The following is a 21668-nucleotide window of genomic DNA, read 5'->3' as shown; positions in this document are numbered from 1 at the left end:
TGCTCACAGTTGGCAGGCACTCAACACCTTCCCACACCGCCTGTGGTTGCCTCCTTCATGCCAAGTTGTAAGTAGCACAGTGGTTACACACACAGTCAGACCCAGATCACCTGGCTGAAATTCCAGCTCTGAGCCTCACCAGCTGGGTGATCTCAGGCCAAAGATTTAACTTCACTCAGCCAACTGACTGATTCTTCTGTACAACCGTAAAAGCGAGTTTGTCATAATAATGGGACTTACTTTATTGGATTTTTCTTTTGCTGTTTGGCCATTTTAGTTGGTATATAGTGTAACAGATTGCATTGTAACCAGTTTCATTTCCATTCGCATATGTCATGATACTTTACGTCTATTTGCTGCCATTATTGGATTACTGTGAGGACTGTCATGTATGTAGCATGCTCAGTGCAATTTTCTACCACATCAAAACTGATCAGTATATGCCAGCTCTTATGGAGCTTTGGATATGATTAGCATTCTCACAGACGGGCGTTTGTTGACTCATGCTCGGAGCGGCCTAATACCAGAAGGAGGCTCTGAGGCTTTTGATCACTTTGCAGATAGTCCTCACATTTCACCACCCAGAATCTGTGCATTGAAAGATAGGCCCCTATAATTCTTTTGTTAACTTTTGTTTTTCTTTTCAGTGTGTAGGGCTTAAAGCAAACCCTCAAGCATGCTGTGCTATTCTGCCATTGCACTGCACACCAGCTTCCCCTGTGGCCCTTAGGGCGCTGGTCTTCAGGGTCGAAGTCTCCCTTGGCCACCACCTCAACCTAAGGGCTGTCTCCCCTTTCTCCACCTCTCTTCTGGTGCCCCTTACTGGTCACCTAGATGAAATCAAGGAGGCTCCGCTTTTGGTCCTTGTGGGATACACTGAGACTCTCATCTCTGAACTTCGAGGGATTCCAGGTTAGCACAATCTCTAGGGAAGTCTCAATCAGACACCCTTCACTGGAGGAGGGAAAACCCCCAAGAAGTAGATGACAATCGGGAAGTCCGATTGCCTGGTGAGCACTTGTGGTCTCTACCCAACCCCCTAGAGTTCCTAAAACTCTTGTAGGGTTTAGCATAATCAGTATGCTAAAGGCTTTTTTTTATTGTGCCACTGGGTCCCCGGTATCTGATTCCTGATCCCTTTGGATCTTGCAAAGAGGTAAGTGGGACTTTTTATATGCTAATGAGGTACCTTGATAGAAGGGAGGACCAGCTGCACATTAAGATAGTCACTCGAGGAGCCAATCACAGGATTCAAGGTTTACAACTTTCAGGTCCACTCTCTGAGGTGGGGCTGGAGGCTGAGCTCAATCACCGGTGAACTTTGAGTCATGCCGTCATGCCTTCATCACAAAATTACTGTGCTGGGTTCTGAAATAAGTTGGTTCTTTGATCTGGGCTCTCGGGCACATCCAGGAGCCGATGAGGGTGTGTGCTCCGGACAGCATAGATACCTAGATGTACACCTTAATCTTTTTTCATTTGATTGCTCATTACTGCATTCTCTACCATGAAGCAGTCAGAGTGAGCCAAGTGTTTCCCTGAGCTCCCAGGACCATCTTAGCAAATCACGGAGCCGGAGGAAGGGAATGTGGGAGAACCTGATTTAGAGCTGGTTAGCTAAGATTTAAGATGCTTGGGATGTGTGATTGGATGTCTTGTGAGGCAGAGCCTTAACCTGTGGGTAGAATCAGAACCAAGTTAAATTGTAGGAAGCCAAGTTGAGCCCTAAAGAACTGTTTGCTGAGGAAGAGCCCACATTTGATGGCAGAATTGCTGGGTACCTGGGGAAAAATGTATTTTTGTATTTTTATTATCAATTTCTGCAGAAATCGCTGGACTCTGAGTTCTCTGGTACCATCTTAAGCTTAATTTGTGGGAGGATGTTCTGGGTTGAGATCAACTCTTTCAAGTTTCAAAAGAACTAAGTTGTCAGCCTGTGTCTGAATTTCCTCTATACCATTGGTTCTCAACCTGTGGGTCCATGACCCTTTCACAGAGGTCGCCTAAGACCATTGGAAAACACAGATATTTACATTACAATTCATAACAGTAGCAAAATTACGGTTATGAAGAAGCAATGCAGATAATTTTATGGTTTGGGGGTCACCGCAGCATTAGGACAGCTGAGAAGCACTTCTCTGTGAACTCGCTGTGAAGGCTGATTCTGTGACACAGGCTGTCTCTGAGAGTTTTCTCTTCTCTCAGGTAGTTACCTAATCCTTGGAGGAAAGAAACACTAGAAAAGGACCAAGATCTCTAAGAGAGAGGTTGGTAAAATAAACAAACCTCTGTACCCTTCACGAGGCACGTGTATTTGGACGGTTAAAAGTGGGTGGAAGATGATCCTTAGCACGAACTGATCAGCAAAGTCATTTCCCCGCGGACAGCCCACAGAACGTGCAGTTGTACCAAAAAGCCAACTGGTCTATTTCTCATAAGGTGATTGTAATATTTAATTGTTACTCTTTTTTATTATTATTATTTTATATGTATGGGTGTTTTGACTGCCTGAACGACTGTGTGCCACGTGTGTGCCCACAGAAGCCAGGAGGGGGCGCATGTGAAGAAAGTTACAATTGTTTTCTGAGAGTTGAACCTGGGCCCTCTAGAAAAGCAGTCGGTTTGCTTAACTACAGTGCCAGCTCTCCAGCATCTGCTTCTCTGTTTGCAGCATCAACAATGCCCAACAGGCAATCACTGTCTAATACTTACTGACTTCCAAGTACTGTTGTAGGTTCTTACACTTAGTGGCTTGTTTTACCATTTCAGAATCCTGTGGCCTGTTTTTCAGGGTCACCAGGTGGTTTAAAACCAGAGGTTGGTTTTTTGTTGTTGTTGTTGTTGTTTGTTTGTTTGTTTGTTTCCTAGCCATTTTTTTTCTCCTTCACAGCACTTAGCAACCTCAGACACACTTTGTGTTTGCTTCAAGACTTGCCCCTGACCCTGCACTGGAACGTAAACTGGGTGGCGAGGACTTTTATAGCCACCAACTATAAAATACTGCCCTGTGTAGAACAAAGGCTGGCTACGGTAAATTGTCAGCAAATGCTTAAAAGTAGCAGTAATACAGCTTTTTTTTAAAACAAAAACAGGTTTTCACCCAAGGAGCCAAGAAGTTTTCAGAATCCATAGCCACAGACAAGAACACAGACTGAACTGGTGTGCAAACCCAGACAACTCAACCCTGGGACGCAGACAAGCACGACAGTATGTTAGCTCAGGTGCACAGCACCGAAAGTCAAGGGCAAGCCTGAACGTAGATCTGAAGCATTTAATTAAATAGCAAAGTTCGTGGTGATGAGGGCGTCAAACATCACGGGCTTCGTAGAGGCCTAAGAAGCAGTGTTCCACAGGCCTGCAGTGGCTGCAGTCTGGGCAGACTAGGAAGCTGGAGAAACAGGGAGGTTCCCTAGGCCTGGTAGCGCCAGAGGCACTGGGAAGATTAGGGAAAAGTGAATGTCCGGTGTGTGAAAACAGGCTTTGCAGAAAGCGTTGCCTAGGCTTGGGCTGGGGGCAGGAGGGTAGGATGCTTCTGTAAACTGGCACCTGGGTTTGGGAGGGTGGAGGATGGCTGAGCGGTGGAGCAGGAGAAAGAAAGTCTGTAATGTGTGTGGAACAGTACCTATTTTGAACTAGGCAGAGCCCAGAGTCAGTTATAGAAAGGAAGAGTGGGACTGCGTCAAGGGAAGCTGTGGAGGCCACAGGGAAGGCCCAAGGCCTTAGAGCACTGGCCACGGAGGCAGGCTCACCTCAGACTCCTCAGCTCTCACTCTCCCTGACTCATTCCTCATCTGTAAAATGATTGTCAGGGGAGGAAGGGGAGAGGGAAGCAGGGAGGGAGCAAGAAGAAAGAGAAGGGGAGAAAGGGGGAGGGGAAAAGGGGAGGATGGGGAGGGGGAGGAGAGAAAGAGGAAAGAAAGGGGGAGGGGAAAAGGGAAGGATGGGGAGGGGAGGGAGAAAGGTCGCTTGAGCACTGGCTATAATATGATAACATGCAGTGCTCACACAATGGACTTTCAGCCTCTAGAGCCAGAGAGTAATGTAAGCCACCAGGCCCATGCACGTACAGGCTAAGTCAGCCCTCAACAGAACCTACACAGGAAGCCAGCAGATACCGCAAGGCAACAGCAAGGATTCCTGTCACCCTGTCAGTGCTGGTTTAGCAGCACTTTAGCAGGGTGTGTAGGGATCAGGGAACAGATGGCTGGAGAATGCATGTTGTAGAACAATCTGGGAAGATGTTGCCCTCCCAGGCTCAGGAGAGACACCCTAGTTCTGTTCTTAGGAGTGTTTCTTTTGTCTTCGGCTCTTTAACATTTAGGTTTCTCGTAGTGTTTGCTCGCCTGCCTCAGAAGGGAATTTCAGGACTTTGGCAAAATACAAGTTAGTACCTGTTTTTATAATTATACCTTAGGTGGTTGGGGTACTTGATCCTGTCTTCGTTTTTGTTGCATTCCTGAGTATCTTGGTACTATGATGATTGTTTTGTCGGGCAACAGCCGAAATGCCTTCAGAGTGACCATCAATTGCTTGTTGAGCTTTCATTTCCAAAAGACTTTATGAATTACTCACTAGTGAAAGTAAAGCCAGAAATTGCAACACAATTTTAAACTATTACCCCAGGGGTTACTATTGGGAGAACACACAAAGCTATTTTCTCAGTTCCTCAGGGAAGTTATGCCACCATAATAGAAGAAACTAGATCATGGTGTGTATGTGTTGTAACTAATACAAATGTCTGCTCTGTGCCAGATAGAGCATTAGATTAGGAGTGACCAGGACACTTATTCCCATGGTCTTGTTCCCCTGTGCTTTTGCAAATAGTTGCCAGAGCCTTGTAGTATCACTCAGTAGAGACAGCTTGCTCAGCACGTGTGAGACGCCACGTCCAACCCCTGGCATCACTGAGAAAACAAAGTGGCTAATCTCTTCCTTAACAAGCTGACCCACGGTGCTACGCATCCACTTATTTTTTGAGAAATGGGGATTTAAAAGAATTAATTACATTTTCTGGTAAATGTGCCATTCATGTTCTTCCATACTTCATTTATGTAAACATGGATGGGGATTCAGGGAAGGGATGGATTTGGTCGGTGTAAACCCGATATAGATCTTGACCGTTGATGTTTAATGGGGCTCCGACGACATCTCCTGACCAGTTGAAGATGAGCGTGCTCACCAAAAACAAACCACTATAAAATGATACTGGAAGGTGACTCTTTGTGGGTCAGATTTTTGTCACTGTGACAACATACTCCGAGAGGAAACCATTTAGAGTTTTTATTTATGGCTTTATTTATTTAAAGATTTATTTATGGCTTGTGGTTCAGGGGTCCACAGTCACTGGGGCTATTACTGCTGATCCTGTGGTAAGAGCACAAATCATGGCAGAGGGGCAGGAAGGGAGAAAGCAGTCACTTCCTGGTAGCCAGGGAACAAAACGATCCTGACCAACTGCATGGGTCCATAGACAGGATTTTCTCTTTACAGGCTCCCCCTCAGAGAACTGCTCATCCCATTATCATCTCTTGAGCCTTTTGAGGGAAAACTTCGTAACTTTTTTGTTTTCATTTTGGGGGTGTAAACATCTGTTCATGGATGGAGCTTCTCTACACAAATGCACGACTTTTCCTCCATTTCACTCTCTCTCAGAAGATGCCTGGGAGGCTGGCTGAACCTGACCTGACCTGACGGTGGAATCCCACGTGCGCGTGAGAAGTGGCTTCCATCTGGTCACTAGGTAGGCCTTGGCCGGTCTGCTGCCCACGCTACTGCCCCACCCAGCCACGCTGACCTCTCACCCCCTGCTGTGACTGTCAAGTGACAAGGTGAGGCTTACAGGCACTCCACACACACATACTGCCCGCTGTGTGTAGGACTCCACCTTTCAGGCATTTCACTAATTCTTTCTGTTTCCACCCGTTCTCAAGAATGCCAAGGTCCCTAAGACATGAAGGGCCCCTCGGGGGTGGGAGATAGGTCAAGTTCACTCCTCCAGACGCTTCTGTTCTGGAGGTAAATAGGAGACAAGAACCAGGCACTGGCCCCCTCTAGAAACAATTATCTCTGTGTTGAGAAATGTTTTCACTCTCTTTCTTAATCTGCTTAATTCTTCTTCTCTGAGCTCCTTGGAGCCTGTGAAGTAAATCTCGCTTGTGTCCTGAGAGAGCATGAAATAAATAGAGAACAATAATGAGGAGGTTTTGGGCCACCTGGGAGGTAGGTGAGTGTGACTAAGAAGCACGGCAGGGGAAAAAAAGAGAGAAAGCCCGCTCAGGAGGCTCAGGGAGCACATTTATCTTGTGATTAAATCGCTGCTCTGCCTGCTTCTGTCATCCTATCATCTATATTCACTTTAAGGAGGCAAATTGTCTCCCCCGGTTTTTCCATGTAGCCCGATGCCGCAGCTGGAGGACAGCTGGCACTCAATAAATACTTGCCCTAAGTAGGAAAGTAGGGTAGCAGGGAGAAATTGTGTGGAAGGAGACCTAAGCTTCTGAGAAGAGGGCAAAGAATTTTTACTCATCTTGGTACAGATTTCTCCAGGTTTACTGTCGTCGAAAACGCTGAAGCCAATGCCTGTTGAGGAGATGCGTTTGGCGGGTGTCCGAGGGTGCGTGCCCTTGCTCTTGCCGCCTGGTAGCAGCAGTGAACTGAGGGTGTAATGGCTGCTGCCCAGGCCAGCAGTGGCCACGCTAGGCCAGAAACACGACGGCCGGTTCCCTATTTCCTTGACCCATGTTCATGGATGCCTCAGCAGGGAGATGGCTCTTACCACTGTGTCCATAGAGCCCAAACCCACCGGAGGGTTTTCACACAGCGAGCGAGACTCGTGAAGAGCAGCTTTGACGCTCTAGGGACCACTGTTCTGGGCCCATCGAAAAGTCATAGGCTCCAGTATGGACATTAGCTTGACTATGAGACACCCAGCGGTCTTTGTAAACCTCTTCCACACTCACCCACCTTGTAATCTGTAAGGGAAGCGAGGAGACACTGCCACCCACCCCCATTCTATCAGTGAGGGAATCAAAGTTGATAAGGAGAACTAATTCCTATTGTCACACAACCAGTAAAGTGTCCGTCCCAGTAAAGTGTCCGTCCCTTCAGGGTTGATGGGCTCTGGTTAGAGGTTTACAGGTGCGGTGCTGGGAATTGCCAGCAGAGGGCACCCTTCACAAAGTGGCTGTTAGTGGCCTTTCGTCTGTACAGACCTCAAAGCTAACGTAGGAGGGTAAGTCAAGGGCTTTCTCACAGAGGCTTACAACTGCCTTGTTGGTTTTTCCTCTCAGAGAAAGCTTACCTAAACTGATTTCTGAAATACCGGGTAAAACCAGACTCAAGGTCAGTCTGCTGAGCAACCATCCGACAGCCTTCAAAAATATCAAGGGCCAAAGAGTTAAAAAAAAAAAAGCTGTTACAGGTCAAAGGAGATTAAAGGGAAAGACCAACTAGGTATAATAAATGAATGAATGATTTGATTGGGTCCTGGGATGGGAAAAAAGCTGTAGACATAAAAGATGTTTTTAGGTGGTTGATGTCATCCTAATTTGGACTGTGGTTTAGATAAATTGTGTCAATATTTTGCTTCCCAAAGTTGATAACTGTGCTGTGTTTTGATATGTTTCTCTCAAAAATATTGAGGGGGAAACGGGCACAATGTCTTTAACCTGTTTTAAAATGGTACCCCTCACCCGGAGAATGGTAAAGTCATAATAGAAGTAGAACAAAATGCAAGCAAAATGTGAATCTAGGTAAAGACTAGACAGGAATTCCATGTACTAGGCTTGCAGCTTTTCCATAGCTTTCAAACTATATCCTAGTAAAAGCTGTACACACACAGAGAGAGGGAGTTGTGTGTCTTCATGTTCTTGTAGGGCTGGGCCTTGTGGCCCTACCTGATTTGAGACTGGAAGGTCCCTCACTGGGGTTGGGAGTGCAGAGAGGCCTCTTACTAAAGTGTGGCTTTGGCCGACTGCAGAGTCCTGACTTTTGCCCTGGGCTGGCAAGAGTGTCTGTGTGCAGAGTTTATCTGATAACGAAACTACCTGACAAGCAGACGACCTTTGCTGCACATGTTTTGTGAATGCAGCGCATGCCTGTACTTGGAAGGGGAGCAGGGACCTTGTCAAAAAATGCAGAATAAAGCTCTGGGGTTTGGAACACAGGGGGCACTCTAGGGTCTGTACAATAGAGAATAAAAGCACTACCTTAGCTGGGTTAACCCTTGCAGAGCGTGGGCTCCTAGGATCTGAGCATGGCTAACATTAATAGTGAAAGATTAACAGGAAAACAGTGCTGTGAGGAACAGCGAATAGAAAAGACCCAGAATAGAAAGGTAGAGTGAAGACTAGGCAGAGCCCAAGGCCTACCTCTCCCACCTACCTTCCCCAGGATTCTGGTTCACTTAAGCCTGAGACACAAGAGCCAAACATTTACATCTCTGACAAGCCACCAGACCATCTGGTCCGGTCCGTACACAGTCGCAATGGCATAAGGCATGACTGCCATGACCATTTGTGGGTCTTCCTACCACGGCTGTAAACTGCACAGGGAGGACTCAGGACTAGACAGCATCATGGATGAAATGCACTTGAACTGAGATCAAGGGGGGACTCGATAGAGACAAGTGCTTGAGAGAGAAGCAGCTGCATCAGGGAAGCTCAGAAGGTCCGAGATCCTCATCTTGTTGATTTCCTCATCTTGGGAAATAATGGGAAGAAAGGCAGTTGGAAGGCTGAGGTTCAAGGTTGGAATTTTGACCTGTGATTAGTGGCTCAAACAGAGCGAGCCTCTAAAGGAGCTGTGAGCAGAGGCAGCACCTTCAAAAGCTTGACCTGGCAGGGCTATGAAGACTGGTCAGGGGGTGGGGAAACTAGATAGGTGATTGCAGCCATAGGCCCCAGTGAGATAAGGGCCTGAGGAGGGGGACTGGCACCAGCATTGTAGCTAGGCAGGGAAGTGAGCTCCACAAAGGGTTACTTGCTTTCTTAAAGACTCCCATCCTTGTGACCACCACAGGTGACATGAGACATTCAAGTTTGGAAAGAGAATATGTATACATATATACATACATATATATGTACACACACACAAATATATATATATTTCTTTTTCCTTTGTGGTGCCAGGGAATCAAACCCAGGGCCACTCGTATGTTAAGCAAATGTTTTTACCAATGAGTCAAATCCACAGCTATATAGAGAGGCCTCGTGTTAAAACAAAACAAAACAAAAACGAAAAAACAGTGATTGGACCTTCAGGGCTCTGACGTGATCAGTGGATCATTCCCCTGCGGGATTCATAATATGATGACCTTATTGGGAGGTGGGGACTAGCTAGAGGGAAAAGGTCATTGGGGTCAAGCCCTGGAAAGACAATGCCATTCACATGACCCCTTCTGCTCTCCCTGCCTCCTGTCCTCTTCAAGGTAAACAATGTCTCTCAGCCACATCCTTTGGGCCTGAGGGTCTGTCTCATGCAGACCAAAAACAAAAGGCTGCCTGTTGGCTGGAATCTCTGAAGCCACAAGCCAAGATGAATCCATCCTACTTTGAAATGGTTTCTCTCAGTTATCTGTCACTAATGGTGATTGACATTCATAGCTGCTGGCTCCTGGTAGCATAGAGAAGATGATGCTGAAAGGAGACGAAGTTTTTAGACAGATTTTTTTGAAGCTATTCACACCTTCTAATTGATCTGACTGGGTCTCTGGGTAGGGATAGGGTAGGCATTTTGAATCAGGCATAACTACCTTGATTGTTGGCCATACGCAATACTTTCCCTATGCCCTACCAGAAACAAAATGTTTTTTGTTATAAAAGTAAATTAATTATTTTGGAAGATAATATATCAATTATGAAGAAGAAAATAAAGTGTTATCCAATGACCTAGAGATAACTTGTAATGTCTGTTTCATATTTATCCTATTTTATATTTCATATTTTATCTTGCAACTAGTATATTCTAACCTTACATTCTGCTTATTGTGGAAATTTTTGTGAGTTCTCCATTAATGACTCAATTTTTAATATATGCAAATAGTATAAAATTATGATAGCAAAGACCTCATAATGAGAAATAAGCATAACTTGCCCTATCCTTTGCCACTCTTTCTTTTGTTAGATTTATTTATTTTGGGCATATGAGTGTTCTATCTGTGTTTACATCTGCCAGAAGAAGGAATCAGTTCATATGATAGATGGTTGTGCGCCACCATGTGGTCGCCAGGAATTGAACTCATGACCTTTGGAAGAGCAGACAGTGCTCTTAACCGCTGAGCCATCTCTCCAGCCCCCTTTGACACCCTTATTCCTGTTCTCAGGCAAATTTTAAGCGTTTTTTTGTTTTGAATACATGCGGTACTTAATGCCACATTTCCAAATAAGATACTATCTAATTAAAAAATACAGCAGCTCCCTCGCTTCCTATTGGCTCCTTACTGTATAGGGGAGTCAATTCACTTCTATTCCACTGGGCTACAAGAACAAGGCAAAACATTTATGGCCCACTTTCAGAGGTAACGCTATTTACACTATCATATCATTGTTTTGGGAAATTATAAGTCCCACTCAAGTTCAAGGAGAGGAAACGTAGCCCTATCACTTGATAGAAGGTGTTCCATGGTTACAACTTAAACACAGCACACGGCGTGGGAGATGCTGTCACAACCATCCTTAGGAACACCACTTTTTTTAACTAGACACATTTTGTATTATGTTTATAGATTTTTCATATATATTCACAAATTAATAATTGCAGAGCCTGTCTCGCTTTAATTCACTTTATAACCCTATGATATAGGGTATGAAGCTGTAGCTCTTTCTACATATCTAGAGGTAACTCGTATACATGCTTGCTTTAGCTGACACATTATTTAAAGACTGTGACTTTGGGACTTCTGGTCACAATCAGAAGATCAAATACATTGAATGAAATGTTCCCCATGATAGCATGTTAGCTGTAGGCAAAGTTGCGTGTGGGGTGGCCCCTTCAGAAAGTTTTCTCTATTTGTTATAGCCCCCAACCAATATCTTTTACCACTTTTTTTTTTCCTGTATTTTGTATCTCATAAGTATTTGACTTTGAGGCTTTCTGGTTTAGAAAAAATAGATCCATGTTCTACCTGGAAAACAATGGTGATATTTTGCATTTGTGCTTTCTTGCTCGCTCTCTCTGTCTCTCTTCCTTTCCATCTGCTTTTTCTTTGGGAGAGACTACCACAGAGATGTTTAAAGGGTACCCTTGGCTCTCTGCTCATCTGAAGAACAGGAACAAATAATGTGCCAAGGTCCCAGACTGGCCAGCTGCTCCATTCCAGCTCCACCTAAGCTGGTCCTGTTAGGAGTTTCTGGGGTAGAACACAGGTCTCCTGGAGTGGTTGGATTTGATGTCATTGCTGGATCCAGTGTCTTCGGATTCACACCAGGAGTGAGGGAAACTCACATGGGGACACAGCCAGCTGCGTTCCCCAGCACCAGTCTCGCCTAGGGAGTCTGTGCACCAAGAACTCGCCCTGCAGGATAAGTGTCCTGTGTTCCCAACACTGCTCAGAGCCAGACCTGAATGTCCCTAACAGCTCAGAGACACAATGCTCACTTTGTCTTTTCAAGGGTTCTTCGCTGTTTCTAAAATGTCAACAGATAACTGCTAAGTGCCGATTAAACAGCTGAAGGCATTGGCTAAGAACGGTGGCTGTGCTGCCTTCTCTAGGCCCTCGGAACACTGGGGCTGCGAGGGGAGGCTAGCAGGGAGGTTGTGCTGTCTCCTTAGGACACCCTTGCCCTTTGGACACCAGAATTTTCTCCAGTGCTTTAATATTCAAAGAACCATTTCTTTTCTGCTTACGTGGTTTAATTGCTCTTAAATGTCAGAGGAGGAGCTGCCATTTTGTGGACTAGTCTGTATTAGGTAGATTCCCTCTGGCTCAAATCCAGCATATTCCATCTCTTCCCCCACCTGTAGCCAGGCTCCTAAACTCTGTTTCTCATTCCTTCAGTGTTCATTAGAGTTTCTACCATCTTTCACAGATGCATGTTGTTTAGCAAGCTAATGGTGTAAAATAACAATATCTTTTCCTTTGTCTCATAAATCTATAATTGGGGCAAGATTTCGTACAGATAACTCATCATTTCCAGGGCATCTCAGCTGTTGTTGGATCCACTTCTAAGATGACTCACTGCTGGCTGACTGGTTGCCTGGTTGGCTGGTTGGCTCCAGGTTTAGGCCCTGGGCACTTGTTCTTCTCCATGTGGGCCTCCTCATGTAGACTGGGCTTCTTTACAACGTGGTGACTGATTTCCAAGTCTGAGCAAGACAAGAGAGAAAACAAGGCAGAAGTTACCCTGCCTGTTGTGACTTAGTCTCGGAAACATGGAGGATTATTAGTAGAAGCAATAACAAAGTTCCACATGGATGTCAGGAGAGTATAACAACCCAACTCTTCTTGAGAGAATGGTTCTGGAAGAGAAGTAGGAGCAGAAAAATTTTACCAGCCATTTTAGGTATGTGTGTGTGTGTGTGTGTGTGTATATATATATATATATATATGCCTGGGTATATTGCTCAAAGGGAAAGCTCATACCTAGCATGTGCAAGGACATAGAATTGAACTCTAACATCCTCCACACACACAAACACAAATACAAACACACAAAAGATATGTGAATATGTGAATATGCATTTTAGAAGGGGAAAAGCACTGGTGAAGAGTGACAAGATGGGTAGATATGCAGCACCCTGTCTGGGTTGGAGTGTGAGCTGGTCCAACAAGTTGGTCAAATTATTTAGGATTACACAGTAAAACTGAAACCATAAATACCTCAGATTTCACACCTTAATTATATACTCTGATTTTTCCAGTTCGGTACATTGATACCTTGGATCGGATATTCTTTGTTAAAGGGGCTATGCCTATAGAGCATCCATGGTTTGTACCCTGGTGATGAAAACCAAAAGTGTGTGAGACATTTGCCAAATGTCTCTGACATTGCTAAACCTTACCCTGGGTTCAGAAGTGCTATTTTAGACTCCTATGCACTTTTCCCAGGTTCAAAACTCCTATAATAGGCTTACATGCACTGTCAGATTTATTGAGACTATTCAGAGTAGCATGATACAAAATTGAAAGAGAAATACATAGAAAAAAACTTGTACACATAGAGTGAGAGAGGAAACAAAATTAAGCTAATTACTGTGAGATATGATACAATTCTAAAAATGAATGAATTTACAGTAAGGAATTAGCTGGGCTTGGTAGCAAATGTCTGGAATTCCAGTACTCAGGAAGCAGAGACAAGGAGGTCATCAGTTCAAGGTCATCCTAATATACATATATACATACATATGTATATATGTCTAGGTCTTTGTTTTTCTGCGGTGTTTTGTTTCTTTGCTTTGGACAAGATTTCACTATGGAGCCCTGTCTAGCCTGGAACTTACTATGTAGACCAGGATGGCCTCAAACTCACAGAAATCCACCTGCCTCTGCTTGTTTTTTTTTTTTTTTGTTTTGAGACAGAGCCCCATTGGCCTCAAACTGCTTCAGTCTCTCAAGTCCTGAAATGCCAGGTGTGTGCCACCCTGCGAGGCTCATTTTTTTGATAATTTGAAGTTGTTCTACAGTAGTCTATGATAGCATTGATTAGCCCTTTACACCGTCTGTATCCTGATCCCTTATTAGCTGTATGCATTGAAGATATTTTCTCTCATTTGTGTTTTTTTCTTCTCATTTCTTCATGGCTCTTTTGCTGAATAGATGCTCTTAGGTCTTCTGTTAAATCATCAATCATATTTTATCCTTTATGGTCCAGGGTATTAGTTATGCATGCCTTTGGAGCCCCGAGGGCCCTTCTGCTTCCTGAGGCTGTTAGTGCATTGTGGGGGAGGAGGTCATACCTCTTCTTGGTGGTGAGACCTACAGTTCCAGTTGCTCATGTCATATATATCACAATCTCTTCATCTTCTGTATTTTCCCAGGTTTTAAGCAATTTATTTCTTAATGTACTCCACTTTTCCTGTTGGCATTGGACTATTTCTATGATCTCTCTATGGGCTGTCTACCTAGGACTGGATTCTACTGTCTGGGAGCTGACTTCTCCGAAGCCACGGTATCCCACTCAGAATCAGCGCTGATGAAGATATTTCTTCATCAGCAGCCTTGCCAGAATCAAGTCCCAATTTTCCAAATCATTGGACTATTTCATTTGCACTAAGCTGAAACACTCTCTTCTGGGGATGAAGTCAAGAAGGGGTGGAGTCAAAGCTGCTAAGTGATACCTAGAGATACTGCTTCTCACAGGAGGATGCCCTCAAGGTGAGCCTGTTTGTTGTGACCACGGGCTTTTAAGCAAGGACTCCCTGCTCAGTCAAAACTGACCCCAATGAAAGGATAACATTAGAGGAAAATCTAACAGCACTGCCTCCTGCTCCGCCATGTCCTGACATGTGACATTCCTTCTCTTCTGGAATCCTCTTTCCACCTTTCAGGTTTCATTTCAGCCTGGGTTTCCCTGGCTTCAGCACTCAGTGCTTTGTTGAAGCTTTGGAAGGAACTCAGCTTTTGTGTCTAGCACCTCCTGTGTGCACTGAGAGATCCAAGGTGCCCTGGCTCAAGATGTCAGGACCCAGATTCAAGGTCTGGATAAAACAGAAGAGATAAGCTTCCTGGTGTCTCACCTGGACAATCAATCGCCTGGCCGGGGAGAAGTTAATCCTTAAAGTGGAAGACAAGGAGAGGTGAAACAAGAGTCAAAGAAGCTCAACAGGAAGAAAGAGGATGGATAGAATGAGGGGATCTGAGAGTCAGGTGTTTGCTTGTGATGCAGGGTGAGTATGGGTGCACTGTGATACTCAGGAGCACATGAGGGCAACGGTAATACTTGGGGGTACAGCAATGCTGGGGAGCACAGGTTTTGTAGGAGATGAGGATCTTCTAACATTACAAGAAACCTGTTGTCCTGATCTGTAGCTTGGGACAAGTGTAAGAACTTACACGACCGTGTAAAGATTAAGTGATCATCTTTGCGTAGCGTTGGGAATAGAGTAAATCAAGGGGTGGTGGCTCTGATCAACACTAGCCCATGAACAGAATGTAAGCTGTGCAGTTCCCTGATGGTTGTATCGGCATCCACAGGGGTCAAGGGCGTGTGGCTTATGTGTATGGCTGTGGGGGTCCAGGAACTGAGAATGGTTTTTACACTTGAAAATGGCTGGAAGAAAACTTAGAAGAATATCTCACGACGTGCAAGGATGTTGCATGATGTGAACGCTGCTGGCTGAGGTGTCTAGTTGGAACATAGCCATGCTTGCTCCTTATTGTCTCGCCCTCTGTCTTTTAAAGGAAACTTGCTGATTTCTTGGCATAAGCCCAGAAGGCTGAGGGCAAATAAGTGCTTTCCTCAGCTGGACCTGGCTGTCTTTCCACTGTGAAGCCTCCCGACACCCTCTCTCCCTACTGGCCTTCCCCATGGGTCCCAGAGAACCTTTTGGTCAAACCTGCCTCAGTTGATCCAGCTGACCCAGCCACAGCCATTACAAAGAATCCCCCAGGGAACCCAGACAAAGCTGCTTTGACCCTGAAAGAAATGCACAGTACAATTTCCCAGAGGCAAGGGATATCATCACTCAGCAAACAACACTTACATTATGTTTGGATGGACTTTTTCCTTCATGTTTACAGAACATAGACAAATACATTTTTAAAGCTACATGTGGATATTAAATTTTATTTATTTGTAGGGGCTGAAGCGATGGCTCAGTGGTTAAGACCATGGCTGCTCTTCCAGAGGATCAGGGTTCAATTCCCAGCACCCTCATGACAGCTCACAACTGTGTAGAACTCCTCTTCTGGCCTCTGTAGGCACTACATGCACATGGTATACAGACATACATGCAGGAAATGCACCCATACACATTAGATAAAGAAATAAAATTTAAATGGAGTTTTGCTTTGTGGCTTTCAACTGTCTCCATACTAAAGCTGACCTTGAATTTGAAATAAACCTACCTAAGCCTCCTCGGAGCTGAGATTATAAGCTTGCACGACAATGCCTGGCTTTTCTCAAATGCATTTTTAAATGAATCACTTTTCGAAATGTGTCAAACCCACCCCCAGAAGGAATTTTAAACTACCCAGCCCTGTGTGTTAACTCTTTACTTTGTTTGCGCCTCTCCTCCTCTCTGCCAGTGTCTGTGATCGACCTTTGGGTAGCTGGAATCGAGATCAGATGACGGTCACGGTACCGGAAGAGGCTGTGTAAATGCAAACCAGGGTTCGAAGAGGATTGCTAGGTAGATAAAGATATTTCCTGCGATGACAATGGAAGGTAGGGTGGAACAGTAGAACGGGGAGGATCAGACAGAGAGAAGGAGGAACACTGAGGAGGGCGGACTGGTGGCATGAGAATCGAAGGATGGTTCCCAAAAACAAGGGGACAAGAAAAGTGTTGTGGGAGTCAGCACCATCCTGAGGCTGCACAGGACGTGGAGAACTGAGCAGGTTCCCTGGAGACCCTGGTACAGGGGTACCCTCGTGAGTGACAGAAAGAAGAGCCCTGGGGTATTTTGACTCTTTCATGGGGCCCTAGGGGACATACTGGGGAAGGATAGAGGAATTCCAGGACGGGTAGATGTGAGGCCTGTGTGAAGGACCTTGAAAACAGTACAAAGTTGGCGGTGAGGAGACTGAGTCCTGAAGGGTTTACAGTGGAGGAGGAGGATAAGGACAGAGGAATCTGAGTCACCTAGGATTAGTTGACATCTAATTCTTAATATTGGAGTAAGGTGGTTTCATCCCAGGGTTAAGGAAGGAGGCAGAGGAAGTGACGATGAGGAACCTGGCAGGGCAGGAGGTGGGTATTTTGGCTGTCACACAGCATTCCCTTCATAAACTGCTAAAGCAAAGGGCTTGCTACCCAGCAGTGAGCTCGCGCATTGCTCAGTGAGTCCTCATTTCCTGAACAGCTCACAGAGTAAAGGTTTAAAGTAGTAAAGGAAGAGGCTCAGATTCCTAAAGATTTTGTGTCAACATGACTAATGCCAGACGCCCTGCCCCCAGGTGCCTCTGAGGCTCTGTTCCTCCTCAGCTAGCTTTCTCTTCAGCAGACCCCAGAACTGAGAGGGCCCTACCCCTCCCTCTATGTTCTCTTAGCCTCATGTATTGTTCAGCTTTACTTCTCTTGCTGCTTCCTGTGTCCACTTGGCACTTTCTTTGTTTCTGAGTTGCTACCTTCCATTCCCACTAGAATATAAGGCTTCCCCCCACACACACCTAAGGTCAGAGATTGCTGTTTGTCAGTCTTAAGTATCTGGCCTCCAGCAGAGTTTAGGTAGTAAGGAAGAACAGATAACTGAGTGAATGAACGGATGAGGACCGACTGACCTAGGTGAACATGGCTTCAACCACACACATGGTCATTGGGGATGTCGTCACACAATCGTCACTCTAATGATTTGCTTAGCTCAGCTCCTGGGTGGTCGCTCTTCACCACGGCTTCTAGACCAGGGAAACTTCCCTAAAATTCAGCATCCACGGCTCTGTCACGCTTTTGTACAATCTAGCCTGACAGCCGACACTTCAGCGACTTGACTTCCTCACTCCTAACCCAAGTCTTGCCCTTCCTGCTGATCCGGTTTTTCTGATATAGGTCAAGATAGCAGAGCCTAAGATTAGCTCAGAAAGCTGTGCTCCTACCATGACCCCTTTCAACGCCTGTGTGTGTGTGTGTCAGTGGGGGGGGGGGGGGGAGTTGGTCCTACACACATATGATTATAAGATAAGGGCAGGAGAACTGTTCCCTTCAGAAAGATTCCCCTCAAGGAATGACCCCATGATATATGAGTATACAGTAAAGGATAAACAGGATTTCGCTGAGTAATAGACTGTTGGAGAAGCATACTTCAGGTCAAGTTTCTGGAGTCAGAAGCAGAGCCTGTTAGAAGAACCAGCTATGTCTTAGAAAACCAGTAAGTCCATAGAAAATGGGAATAGTAGGGTAAAGCTGGGGAGTCCTGGATCCATGGCTTACGATGTGCCCCTGTGCAAATGAATGATCCCTTTTATGGATCAGTCCTAATTGTGAATGAGGATGTCAGTCTCTAGGGCAATTTTGAGGTTGAGTCAAGGCACACACAAGGCTTAGCAAAGTGCCTGCCTGGCAAATGCTCAGTCAGCACCCACTCCTTCATGGTGTTTTTACATGCTAACTGCTGGGAACTCAGTATCTAGTGCACAGTGCCGGTACTGCAGTGACTGCCAGGCCACTCAACGCTCCCACCAAGAATCCTCTTCCCTTGCTACAGGCTCAGACCTTTCCAGGGCACCTACCCCTAAAGAACTTGCTGGTCAACCCATCGGAACTTTTCCCACTACAGGCCACGTGACCTGCCACCTTACCAAAGCAGTAAAAGCATAGACTCACCATGAGGCTAGAAGGCCAGGTTTTCTTTGGTCAAGCTCTATAGACTTGAGCCCACACCTGATGGTGTCAACTGGGGGATTCCAATCAGGCAGGACAGAGTGGTCCCCGCACACAATTCAGTTGTGCTATCTCCTGGTCAGGTGTCTCCTTGCTTTTCTTCTAGGTTTAATTTCGCTTAAGACAGACTCCTGAGAGTTGTCACAGTGAATTATAGCCCCCATGGGTTCCATATGTCCCATGGAGAAAAGTCAGGGACCAAGGGCGGTAAATAAGTTCACACAGAGAGCTAGTGCAGAGCATGCAACAGCCCTGGGCTCCATAAAAACAAACCTCTAAACCTTTAAACAAGTTGGAAGTTTCAACTTCAAACCTTTAAACACATTCAAAGTTTACTGTAAGTTCAAAACCCAACGAACGCATGTAGTCCTTTGCCTAGGATCATCGATTCTAAGTATTTTGCCACATTTGTGGTCTGTAATTTGTTTGACAATGAGCTGTGGACCTATGGCATCATCCCAAAAATTTTCACCATATATAAGGAAGGCTTTCCGTGATGTAGCCAAAGTGCCAAGATCACACCTAATGAAATGCCACATTTTCCAACCGCCCTTACCCTCAGGTCAGTGTAGGGGCACCACGTGCTGCTCTCGCTCACGCTGGGACCCTCCAGCTGGCACTGAGATGGGGCGTCAGTCGGCCCCACAGCTGTCATGGCCTCTCAGCTGCTCTTTCCTTCTCTGGCCACAGAGGGTGAGAGATATTACCTGGAGCTTGTGCACTCATTCGTTTTTTTATCCTCAGGGTAGTGCTACACTTATGACACAGTAGCCGTCAAAACGAGAGTTATCGATGTCTTATTCAAGAAATTGGTTTAACTTGAAGTTTAAAACTTTAAAAAAAAATCACCTAATATTCAGTTCATATTTAAATTTTTCTACGTGTCCTCAAAATGTCTTTTATAGCTATTTTAACCCAAAATCTAATTGTGCTACATTTGCATTTGATTGTTATGCCTTGTTAGCCTATTTTAACCTAATATATATATATATATATATTATCTTTCTTTTCTCCCCCATGACATTGGTTATTTTGATCCTATGGAATGTCCCAGGCTCCAGATTTTTCTGATACTGTGTCTTTATAAACCAGTAAACTTTAGTTTTTAAAGAAGGGATGTCAGCTGAGAGCGCATGCCTGTAATCCCAGCGCTCTGGGAGGCAGCTGCAGGTGGCTCACTGTGATTTCAAGGACAGCCTGGTCTACAAAGAAAAACCTCTATCTCAAAAGAACAAAAAACAAAAACAACAAAAAGAAGCAGGCTAGCAGGTGACAATGGCCTTGAATTTATAATCCTCTGTCTCCACCTCTAGGGCTCAGGATTATAGGTGTGTCACCATACTCAGTTTACACAATATTGGAGCTGGGACCTGGCGCTCTGCACTCTTAGCTAGCACTAATATACGTTCCCAGCCCAATCAACAACTACTTGAGCTAATTATTTATTCTTTTTACTAAAAAAAAAAAAAAAAGGAACTAAGCATGGCTGTTTATGCCTACAATCCTAACACTCTGGAGACTGAGGTAAGAGCGTCACTCTGAGTTGGAGGCCAGCGTGAGCTACAGAGTTGAGTCCTAGCATTATGTCAGTCTAACATCCTTTCACCCGAAATCAGACATCAGTTGCAGTAAACCATGTGTCCTTCCAGAGCAATCACGACAATGCTCGCACACACGGATTTGTAGGGTGAGTTTTCCACCATCTGAATTCTTCTCAGACTTAGAGTTGGGGACCATGTTACCCACTCTTTCTCACTTTTCCATTTAATTTATCCTAAAGTATGTGCCATAGGTATCCAGATTGTTTTTATTCTTTTAACTATCTATATATTTTTCTGCTACATGGATTGTCATAATCTGACTAATCTAGGTTTATTTCTTGGCTTTCTTTTTTTCTGTACAAGTAATGTTACAATAAACATCCTTGAGCACAAACATGCCATGGTTGTGTGATAAGGCAAATTTGTGTAGATGAAGTTGCTGTTTGCACTTAGAACCGTGTAAGAGCACTGAGCGCGGCATCCTAACACTTGGGAAGTTGATATAGGAAGACTGTGAGTTAAAGCTAACCTGGGCTACATAGAGAGTTTGAGCCCAGCTTGAGTTACATTGTTTTTGTTTAAAAACAACAACAACGACAAACAAATCTTTAACAGTTATGTGGTTGATTCTACTTGCAAAGAGCTCAGAGCGAGTAAGGTTGCAAAGCTGGACATAGCCCTTTCTGAGCAGTATGCTGTCAGGTGGCTAGAAAACCCAGCGATACCATCCCCGTTTTCCAAGAAAATTGGCAGCAATATTGACTGAAACTTTCTCCTAAAATGATCTTTAAGATATGGAATACAGATCAAATTGCATTCACAGTTGCATTTGAGGGAAAGTCGTCCAAGGTGAAGCATCTTTTCTCTGTATGACCTTAGGAGTTGAGGACTAAATCTATTTCAACGCTTTGTTATGAAGCCATGAACTAGAAATGAATGCCCGGGTGAAGGGGTGTGTTTAGGGAGCCCAGCATAAGGGGCGAGGAGCATCTTAGGTGGAGGGGAATTATCTGACTCCAGTCAAGCCAGAAAGATCACAGCATGTTGCTATAATCAATGACGAAAACCCCAGCCTCCCTATTTCGCCAATAGGGACTCAGGAGCCAGATGCCAGGGTGAAAACCTGCTAGCTCAGAGAGGCAGAGAAAGCACTCAGCTGACCTTCTCAGCTTAGGTCCAGATGGGAAAAATCCAAAAGGCTCCAGTACAACTGACAACCCAGGAGGAAAAGGCCAAAAACCCCAAAGCCCAAGTCTTGCTCAAAGTCCATAATCCAGGGAGCTGAGGAGCTGAAGCCAAAGCTAAAGGCAGAGCTTGAGCTAAAAGCCCTGCTTCTTCTCCATGCTGTCTTAAATACCCCTCAACTCAAGGTCCCTCTTACTCTTTAAGCCCTACCAGCTGGTTTCTTGCTCTGCCTCTTGACCTAGAGGTTAACTTTATTAGATCCAGTATACAAAGAGCTCTTGGATTAAAAGTGTGTGCTAGGGCTGGGTGAACCACTCCATAATCACCTGTTTATAATAAAAAGAAAGTTCTTGGATTAAAGATGTGTGTTAGGGCTCAACCAAAGCAAACAAGAAACCGGGTTTTTACAGTTTACAATTTTGGGGTTCACAGTGGGATCAAATATCCTGCATAACAACAGCATAACCAT

The 21668-nt window shown here is 45.0% G+C and overlaps 1 long non-coding RNA gene across 1 annotated transcript; it reads left to right on the top strand.

Moving 5' to 3' along the window:
• The first annotated feature begins 658 nt into the window (after positions 1 to 658).
• LOC132657050 (uncharacterized) lies at positions 659 to 5823 on the top strand. The gene is made up of 5 exons (XR_009594890.1): positions 659 to 912; positions 2206 to 2439; positions 3093 to 3207; positions 4322 to 4383; positions 5653 to 5823. It is a non-coding gene; the product is annotated as an uncharacterized LOC132657050 (long non-coding RNA).
• The last annotated feature ends 15845 nt before the right edge of the window (positions 5824 to 21668 follow it).

The sequence above is a fragment of the Meriones unguiculatus genome, chromosome 10 (genome assembly GCF_030254825.1).
Source record: "Meriones unguiculatus strain TT.TT164.6M chromosome 10, Bangor_MerUng_6.1, whole genome shotgun sequence".
In the NCBI taxonomy this organism is placed as follows: domain Eukaryota; kingdom Metazoa; phylum Chordata; class Mammalia; order Rodentia; family Muridae; genus Meriones; species Meriones unguiculatus.
The sequence above is the reverse complement of the archived record's forward strand: the minus strand, read 5'-3'. Positions and strand labels throughout refer to the sequence as shown.